This window comes from Silurus meridionalis, chromosome 10 (genome assembly GCF_014805685.1).
Source record: "Silurus meridionalis isolate SWU-2019-XX chromosome 10, ASM1480568v1, whole genome shotgun sequence".
Classification (NCBI taxonomy): Eukaryota; Metazoa; Chordata; class Actinopteri; order Siluriformes; family Siluridae; genus Silurus; species Silurus meridionalis.
This window is the reverse complement of record NC_060893.1, coordinates 27,674,367-27,684,439: the sequence shown is the minus strand read 5'-3', so window position 1 is coordinate 27,684,439 and position 10,073 is coordinate 27,674,367. Positions and strand designations below refer to the sequence as shown.

The 10,073-nt window shown below is 42.7% G+C and overlaps 1 pseudogene; it reads right to left on the bottom strand.

Moving 5' to 3' along the window:
* Nucleotides 1–947: 947 nt before the first annotated feature.
* Nucleotides 948–9,424, bottom strand: LOC124392072 (annotated as a pseudogene).
* Between the last annotated feature and the right edge of the window lie 649 nt (nt 9,425–10,073).

Here is a 10,073-nt window from a genome sequence, read left to right as displayed (position 1 = left end):
AGTCAGTTTATTACTGAGCGCGCCGAACAGTGAGAAGTATCTCTCTCACGTGTTCCATCTAGTGGTGTGGCGGGGTAATGACAGAGGTTTTACTAAAAGCTCTAATTTTGTAAATGTAATAAAAAAAATAAACATGAGGAAATGTATTTACGTATTAATGGGGGATATCAAACTTATAAATAAATTTTTTTTTTTTTTGACCCATTACACTCTCCCTGCTTTTAGAGATGTCTCCGGACATCTAGAACTTAGATTATCACTTAAAGAATGTATGAGTTTTATATGCATGTTTTAGAATGACCAGTAACTTCTATTCTTTCATAACTCTTTTTTTTAATTTTTTTAGAATGCCCATACTGCTGGCACTGGGTAGTCGTGTATGTCAGGTAGCACAGGGTAAGTCTGGACAGGGTAAAGGACACAAGCATGCATCGTGTTGGCTGTTGGCCTCCAAGTTTGATATGTAGGTTGTCCCATCTGATTGTACGTTAACATCTCCTTTGGCTTAACTGCACGGGTAGACCTGCGCAGGATGACGTTCTCGTCATTCACTGGATGTGCAACCTGCTGTGCTCCCAGATCAGTATCCTCATCACTACCAACCATGCAGTCAACCGATTGTTCCTGAGGTTCCCTTTATGGCAAAGAGTCTGTCAGTGCTTGCGATGGTTCTAATCTCACAACCTGAGGGTGCTGCTCATATGTCTCAAGGTTATCTGACTCTGCCCTGTAGTGTACAGGGTGAAACTCTGGTGCTACGACACGAAGATGATTGTGTGGCTCACCCTGGAACTGTTTGAGAATTACCCTTTTCTTTCATACACTGGTACTAATCTTGGATTACATGCATATCCTTCCTCATCCCCAGAATCACTGGTTTCAGGCTCGAGGGTGTCAGACATTTGATGCTGGCTGTTCATGCGGTGTAGTTTCTGTCTTTGTCATTTCTATGTCTGATTGGCCTGACCATCATGTTCAAGTGGCAGATCGTTCACAGGCAAAAGCAGATTGCGGTGCAGTACACGAAGAGTGCGGTCACCGGTTTCAGCTTGAATTCGATATACAGGGCCGTCTCCCATCCTTTCAACAACACTGTGAACTTTGTTCTCCCAGTAAGGGAGGAGTTTACCAGGCCCACCTCTCTCCGATAGGTTGCGGACAAGCACACGTGGCTGAAGCACGATTCCTCTGACACCACGATCATAGTATTTTTTCCCTTTTGCCGAACACCTTTTACTATTTTCAGAGGCAATCTTATATGCCTCCTGCATCCGAGATGCCCACTTCTGTGCATATTCCTGACGGGTCTCAGTCTGTGGCTCAGATTCAGGGGTAAAGAGCAAATCGGGGGGCTCTCCCAAAGAGAAGAAAATATGGGGAATAGCCCGTAGCTTTGTGCTTTGAACAATTGTATGCATGGACAATGTGTGGTAAATGTTCTTTCCACTCTGATTTCTTTTTCTCTGCGAGTGTTCTGAGCATTTGAACAATGTTCTATTCAGACGCTCAACAGGGTTCCGCTGTGGGTGATAGGGGGTTGTTCAAAAATTAGTAATGCCAGCCAGTTGATCAAGTCATTGGAACAATTTATTCTTGAACTCCCGGCCCTGATCATATTGAAGCTTTTGTGGATACCCAAAGTGTGGAATAAAATCATAGAAAATCTTTTCTGCGGCCGTTTTGCCCGATTTGTTCCGCATTGGATAGGCCTCTGCGAACCGAGTAAAGTGGTCTACTAGAACCAAGATATACTCATAGCCTCCTTTACTTGGTTCAAGGTGCAGATAATCTACAGACAATAGCTCAAATGGGGAACTAGTGGTAATTGAGACCATTGGTGCCTTCTAAGGAACAGTAGGTCACTTTTGTTTGATACATGGGCATTGACGAATGACATAATCTTCTATGTCACGCTGCATGAAAGGCCAATAAAATCTTTACCTTGCCAGCTGGATAGCTTTGTCAGCCTCGATATGCCCCATGTCATCATGAAGGTGTTTGAGCACGAGAGACCGGAGGGAGTTAGGGAGAACCAGCTGTCTACGTTGCCCTGTCTGTCTGTATAAAATTCCCTTGTCAAGTCTAAGTCTGTTCCATTTATGTATCAGTCGTAATGTGGTTGGATCCATTTGTCTCTTGTCTTCGTTATTGGGGTTCCATCCTTTCTCCTTCATTGTAATTACGTCACAGATGAAAGCGTCTTCTTTTTGGGCAGCTTGAATGTCTTCAGGAGCGATAACGGGTGGGCTGGCAGCAAAAACATCATCACTGGAACAACGCTGAAGGGCTGCAACCCATGGTACTTCTTTTTCTCTCTCTGCTTTATCTCCCTGCCATATGGCAGAAATAATATCTGGAGGTAAAGACTCAGAGTATTCTCTGATGTGGTCTTGAAGCTGCACTGGGAACCAAGAAAGCGTGTCCGCGTCTGTGTTGGTTTTGCCTGGCATGTATTTAATGGTGAAATAAAAGTCGGCCAATTCACCCACCCATCGATGCCCGACAGCACTCAACTTGGCGGTACTCAGAATATAGGTAAGTGGGTTGTTATCTGTAAATACTGTGAACGTGGGGGCATAGTATCGGTAATCACGAAATTCAGCCCCCAGACCTTCATTGGATGCGTCGGTGTGGAGGACAAAAGGTAAATCAAAGTCTGGGTAGGAGGTAGGAGAGGAGGTTAACATGTCAACAAGGCGAGCAACAACAGCGTTGTGTTCGGGGGTCCACTGAAATGGTGTCTTAGATGGCAACTGACCTTTTTTAACACTCTGTTTGGTTGGCCCAGTTTTGACTTGTCTCTCTTCAGACTCAACAGGATGCTCTTGAAGCTTAAACAGTGGGTGGGCTATTCTGGAAAAATCCTGAATGAACGATCTATAGTAGCCTAAAAAACCCAATAAAGCTCTAACTTCTCCCACATTCTTTGGTTTCCATTCCTTTCATTGCAGCACTGCTTCCAGATCCTTGGGATCAACCTGGACACCCTCGCTTGAAACTAGACGTCCCACATACCTCACCTGATGTTTAAACAATTCACCCTTTTTTGGACGTAATTTCACACCATGCTCCCGTAAGCAGCAGAAAACACTCTGCAGGTCTTTGACAAGGTCCTGAAAGGTTTTTGAAAAACAGAGAACATCGTCTAAGTATGGAAAACAGCATTCATCCCTCAAACCATTTAGCACACCTTCCATGCACCTTTGGAAAGCTGCTGGTGCGTTAGTCAGGCCAAAGGGAAGGCGAATCCACTCATACAATCCCCAAGGCGTGCTGAAAGCTGTCAGGTGCCTGGAGTTCTCCTCAACGAAGCCCTGGTGATATGCACTGCCTTGGTCTAGTATGGAGAACCACGAGTAACCTCCAAGGTTATCTAATAGATCTTGTATACGTGGCAGGGGATGGCAGTCGGGAATGGTTTTACTGTTTAGTCCGCGAAAGTCAAAACAAAGTCGAAGGCTCTTATCTTTTTTCCCCAACACAGACCACAGGGGAGGAGTAAGGTGATGTAAACTTCCGAATCCACCCATGATCAAGAAGTTTTTGAACATATTCCTTAACTTCTCTGTACAAAGGCTTTGGGACTAACGTGTCATCACTTAAGCACATTCGGAGCTGTAAGTCAGGAATGCAACCAATATCGGTGTCATCTCTAGCAAATACATCAGACTGATCAAAAAGCATTTTTCTGACTATTTTCTGTTCGTCCTCTGCCAGATGGGATACATCTACTGAAGGATGCCATTTTTCTTTATTTGGATGCACAGAAAGATTCCTGTCTTTTTCTGTTTTTTTCAGATCATCAGTCCTCAACTGAGCTGAGCATGATCGGGGAGTATCTTGGTAAGTGGACTCGGGGCGAGCAATGGATTGCTGGACGGGTCTGAGCTCGACAATATCTTTGAGATTTCCAAGAATTGTCCTCTGTGGCAGATAAATAGCATGTTTAGTGGGGTTCTGGACTGGGATTTTGACACATTTTGACAATCCTCCAGGAACATCCACTAATGTTGGTAACAGCTCTAAACCCTCAATGCATTTCCAGCAATAGGCTGAAACAGCAGGGTTCCATTATCGGACCACCCTCGAACCCCACTCTTAACTTCTCGAATCTGTCCAGCAGGTATGGTTACACCTCTCTTACCAATGCAAACGTAGTGCTGTGGTGTCTCCGTAAAAGTTACTTCCTGGAGGGCCAACACTAATGCTTCTACCGTAGATGCACTGACACCTAAAGCTTCTTCCAGAATAGTAGAAACATCGACTTTTTATTTCTGACTGCCATTTTCTTTAATGATCTCTGCTATGACATTACTACCTAAGAGGGGGTAGTTACAGTCGTGACTGATAAGAAGTGGCACTTTGATTATTACATGCCCATGATGCTGACTATGTATCTGAAGATCAATCTCAGCCCATCCATCAAGAGGAACTCTAGGGTTAGAAATTTCAAGGGATTGATCAGGAAACAACAATCCAAGTGGCTGTATTTTGATGTGTGGAAGTGTTTGTTCAGTACTTGATTTGTTTACCATTGTCACTTGTGCCCCTGAGTCAAGCAGCATCTGAAGAGGTGCGCCATTGAAGGAGCAGACATCGCTTACCAATGAGTTGAGCTTCTCTTATCTTTGGATCGGACTGGCACTGTGAGTTTGACTGTGAGCATTTAGGTGTTATGACCTTTTCTTGGGGCTTATCACTGTTTAGGATCGCTGGCTGCCCCTCTCCAGCGACCTCCTCCTGTTTCCCGACATCTTTCGTTGAAGACAGCCAATGGCGCGATGTCCTGCCTGGCCACAAACAAAGCAGTGAACACAGTTTGTATTGTTTTTTTGTACACAGTCGTTGCATTTACCTCTTGTCTCAGATAATGGTGGTTGGGCGTGAACAGTAGATAAGCGACTGTCTTTCAAATTCACAGTCTCAGTGGGGGTGGACATCTGAGCTAGGTGCTTGGTTAGAGAAGAAACTTGAGCAGTTAGTTCTTTGATAGCATCACGATTTGCTTGTAACTCAGCATCAACTTTTGACGAGGTGTTTAGTTCACTTTGGGAGTGCTGAGCTGCATTTACAGTAACTGGTCTGTGTCTACCTACTGAACCCAGTCTTTTTAATCGCCATTCTTCTTCAGTTGTTGATTTTGTTATTTGTTCCAAGAGTAAGTCATCGCTAACCTGCATGTCTGAGAGAACGTTTTTAAGATCATGTCTAACATGGCTGTTTCTTTCATTTAACCCCTGGTAAAGTGTGTGAAGGAAAGTGCCCTGAACAAGCTCTTCATTATAGCTGAAACCTACACCAGGTTGTTGTGACTCAAAGAGAACACGCTGCTTTAGACCCATTATTCTGTAAAGAAATTGTTGTGGGCTTTCTTTGTAATTTTGTCTAGCACTAGCTAGTTCTTGAAAAAGTTCAGTTACATTTTTGTCTCTAATGTGGGAGCGAAGAAATCTCTTCAACCCATCAATAGTGAGATCATCCTTATTAACCAACATCTCTTTGAATGTACCAGGTTTTGTTATTTTAAGGACAGCTCTGATAATCTCAGACTCACTGAAACCCTCCTGCAACCCTTCATTTATTTGTTTACAGAGACAATTGAAAGACATGTCACACCCTGCATCACAGATTTGACCACCATGTAACTTAAATTCTCTGCGTGGTAACAAAGCTGAAACATCTGAGAATCTTACAACATGATCAGAAATGTTAGATGATGAGTTCATCCTACCCAAAGGAGCAGCGTCGACGTGGGAGGGCATACCTGGCGCTGATGAAGTGACTTCAATTCAATTCATTTTTATTTGTATAGCGCTTTTAACAATGAACATCGTCTCAAAGCAGCTTTACACAGATAATGTGGTGATTAAATGTAAATATGTTCTTTGTAAGTATGTTTGTCCCCGATGAGCAACTGTGGCAAGGAAAAACTCCCCGAGATGGCAAAGGAAGAAACCTTGAGAGGAACAAGACTCAAGAGGGAACCCATCCTCATCTGGGTTGCACCAAATGTCCATTTGAAGCATATATGCAAATTTGCGGGGTACAGTGATGATGATCAGAAGCAAACTGCACTCCCGAGTCAGTGCAGCAGACCGCTGACACCAACTACAGTCAATCCGTCCTCAAAGCACCCGTTCTACTCCGAATTATATGGAACCACCCAAGGTGTTGATGAGAGACCGTCGAGCTGCACAGAAGTGTGAAGATCCATGGAGGGAGAGGGGCAGGAACAGTGGTCACTGGAGCCTCAGGAGCATGTTTAACTCGACCGAAGAGAGAGAGAGAGAGAGAGAGAGAGAGAGAGAGAGGGTGACGGGAAGAGAAGGATATGGATTATTAAGTGTAACTATTGGTGTATGAAAGTTAATGTCACTGTGCAGTTTGGACTCGGCAAAACTCGCTATGGCAGCATAACTAAAAGGGAGAACCAGAAGGTAACACAGACATGAGGGATCTCTGGGATGAGGCGACCCACCACACCACCGTTCAACAAACCTGAGTGAACGTGTGAATGTGAGGACGACAGCATACAAATATACCAGTTCACCAAACACTCTATATCCATGTTCCTCCAGATCTGTGCCTTTACCTAAGAAAATCTACTGATAAAAGGCTTGACTAAATAAATAAGTTTTCAACCTCGACTTGAACACTGAGACTGTGTCTGAGTCCCGAACACTGATTGGAAGGCTGTTCCATAACTGTGGGGCTTTATAAGAGAAAGATCTGCCCCTGCTGTAGTCTTCATTATTTGAGGAACCAACAGATAGCCAGCACCTTTTGATCTAAGTAGGCGTGGAGGATCATACTGGTACAGAAGTTCACTCAGATACTGCGGTGCGAGACCGTTAAGTGCTTTATCGTCAGTAGTAATATTTTATAATCAATGCGAGATTTGATTGGGAGCCAGTGTAGATGATTAAAACAGGGGTGATGTGGTCATATTTCCTAGATCTAGTGAGGACCCTTGCTGCTGCATTCTGGACTAACTGAAGCTTATTTATGCACTTACCGCACACCCAGACAGTAAAGCGTTACAGTAGTCTAATCTAGAAGTAACAAAAGCATGAACCAGTTTTTCTGCATCCTGTAACGACATCATATTTCTAATCTTAGCAATATTTCTAAGGTGAAAGAAGGCGATTCTGGTGATATTATTCACGTGAGACTCAAAGGAAAGACTCGGGTCAATAATCACACCAAGGTCTTTGACAGCCGTACATGCTGAAACAGAAACACCATCCAGAGATGCTACATAATCTGAAAGTTTATTTCTAGCTGCATGTGGTCCTAGTAAAAGTACTTCTGTCTTATCTGAGTTGAGCAGAAGAAAGTTATTAAGCATCCACTGTCTAATGTCCTTTACACACTTCTCAACATTGTTAAGCTGATCTAGCTCATCTGGCTTTGCTGAAATATACAGCTGTGTGTCATCAGCATAGCAATGGAAGCGAATCCCATGTTTATGAATGATTTCACCAAGAGGCAGCATATATAAAGAGAAAAGCAGTGGGCCCAAGACAGATCCTTGAGGAACACCAAACTTTACCTCATAAAGTGTGGAGAACTCACCATTTACATCCACAAACTGATAGCGATCAGTCAAATAAGACCTGAGCCAAGAGAGAGCTGTTCCCTTTATTCCTACAACGTTCTCAAGTCTAGCAAGCAGTATAGTGTGATCAATGGTGTCAAAAGCTGCACTAAGGTCGAGCAAAACAAGTAAGGAGACAAAACCCTGATCAGAGGCCAATAACAGGTCATTTACCACCTTAACTAGCGCCGTCTCTGTGCTATGATGAGGCCGAAATCCTGACTGATACATTTCAAAAATGTTATTCATAAGCAGATGTGAGCATAACTGCTGTGCTACAACCTTTTCTAAAATTTTGGATATAAAGGGGAGATTTGATATCGGTCTGTAGTTGGACAACTGACATGGGTCAAGGTCAGGTTACTTAATAAGGGGGTGGATAACTGCCAGTTTGAAGGATTTAGGTACATAACCAGTGCTAATGGAAGAGTTAATTATTTTTAAAACAGGTTTGATTACCTCTGGAGCTATCTGTTTAAAGAAACTTGTAGGCAAGGGATCGAGAATGCAGGTTGATGGTTTTGATGAGGAGACTAATGAAATTAAGTCACTTTTATGAATAGGAGTGAAGCTTTGTAGTTGATTGTCCGTTATAATTACACTGCTGTCTACAGGTTTACTTGTAAAATAATTTGGATTTATATTAACCGTCTGGATTTCTTGCCTGATGTTTTCAATTTTATTATTAAAAAAGTTCATGAAATCATTACTACCTATTGATGGTGTGCATGTTAGTGTAGTGCTTTTATTCCCTGTTAATTTTGCTACCGTGCTGAATAAAAATCTAGGATTATGCTTGTTATGTTCTATGAGGGTGGAGAAATATGCTGATCTGGCAGCACTAAGAGATTTTCTATAATTTAAGAGGCACTCCTTCCATGCTATTTGAAATACTGTTAATTTTGTTTGACGCCATTTACGTTCTAGTTTTCGAGTGTTCTGTTTTAAGGTGCGCGTATGATCATTATACCACTGTGCTAATTTTTTCTCCCTGATCATTTTGGTCTTAAGGGGAGCTACATCATCTAGAGTGTAACGTAACGTTGTTACTAGATGTTCAGTGGCCCAGTCGAGCTCTGCGGTGTCTGACGGAGATCTATCTAATATCGTAATATCGGGAAGATTATTAATAAAACGCGCTGCCGTAGCTGACGTGAATGTACGCTTAACACGGTAACGTGGTGACGTAGAAATGCAATGACTAAGGCAAATTTTAAACAAGACGAGATAATGGTCTGAAATAGCTTCAGATATTAGTCAATTATGACTAAGTTTTTTATTTTTAATCCAAATGTTAACAACAAATCGAGAGTGTGTCCACCACTATGAGTGGGTCCTATAACATTCTGATTAATTCCGACTGAATCTAGAATGGACACAACTGCTGCTCTTAAGGAGTCTTCCTGATTATCAAAATGAATATTAAAGTCTCCAACAATTAATGCTTTGTCTAAAGATGTAGCTAGATTTGTAGACTTCCCTGGTAAGTACATAGCCGTCTCTGCTCTGGGATGATGAGTGCAAGCGAGTGTCTTTGTCCATGTGTAATGTTGGTATAAGAGTAACTCTGTCCATAGAGGATGGTGGTAGACGATCTTCTCCATCATCATTGGTTGGAGTGTGACGACGGGGGTGTGTTGGTGAATCCACAGCCAAGTCAGGTGCATCAGTACCAGATTCAGTGTCTTGGGTATCTGAAGCTGATAACACATCATTGAGCAAGTCGAAAAGGAGGAGAAGTTGAGTCATGCCTTCATCTTCAGCAGCTTTTAGCTTCTCACTTCTGATCTTGAAGACCAGCACTCGGCGTTGGCTTAAGGTAGTCATCTTGATGCATCACCTGTGGCAGCTGTTCTCTGGATGACACTTGACACTGCAGTTTTCCCCGAAGCACTGGTCACAGTTACTATGACAACCTTACCAAAAGAGATGTGCTGGATCCCGGACGAGCCCCCAATTGTTACCGACCTCAGACCTAGGGGATATCTGTGCCGGCAGCAAATGATACAAAGGCAGTGTGCACTGTGGATCAGCGAACAAACTGAGAGAAACACAAGAGAACCAAAGTTAGATGTTTCCACAGTGGCAGTCAGTTTATTACTGAGCGCGCCGAACAGGGGGAAGTATCTCTCTCGCGTGTTCCATCTAGTGGTGTGGCGGGGTAATGACAGATGTTTTACTGAAAGCTCTAATTTTGTAAATGTAATGAAAAAAAAAAAAACCATGAGGAAATGTATTTACGTATTAATAGGGGGGGGAATCAAACTTATAAATTAAATTTTTTTTTTTGACCCATTACATGTACAATGTAGATTTATTCATTACTAGAGACTCAAAGCACTTTTGTACAAGTGTATAACGGCGTCTGATAAATGCTGTAAATGTAAATGTTCACACACATCTACAGCCATCTACACAAGTCTACATCCGTCTAAACAAATCTACAGCCATCTACACAAATCTACAGCCATCTACA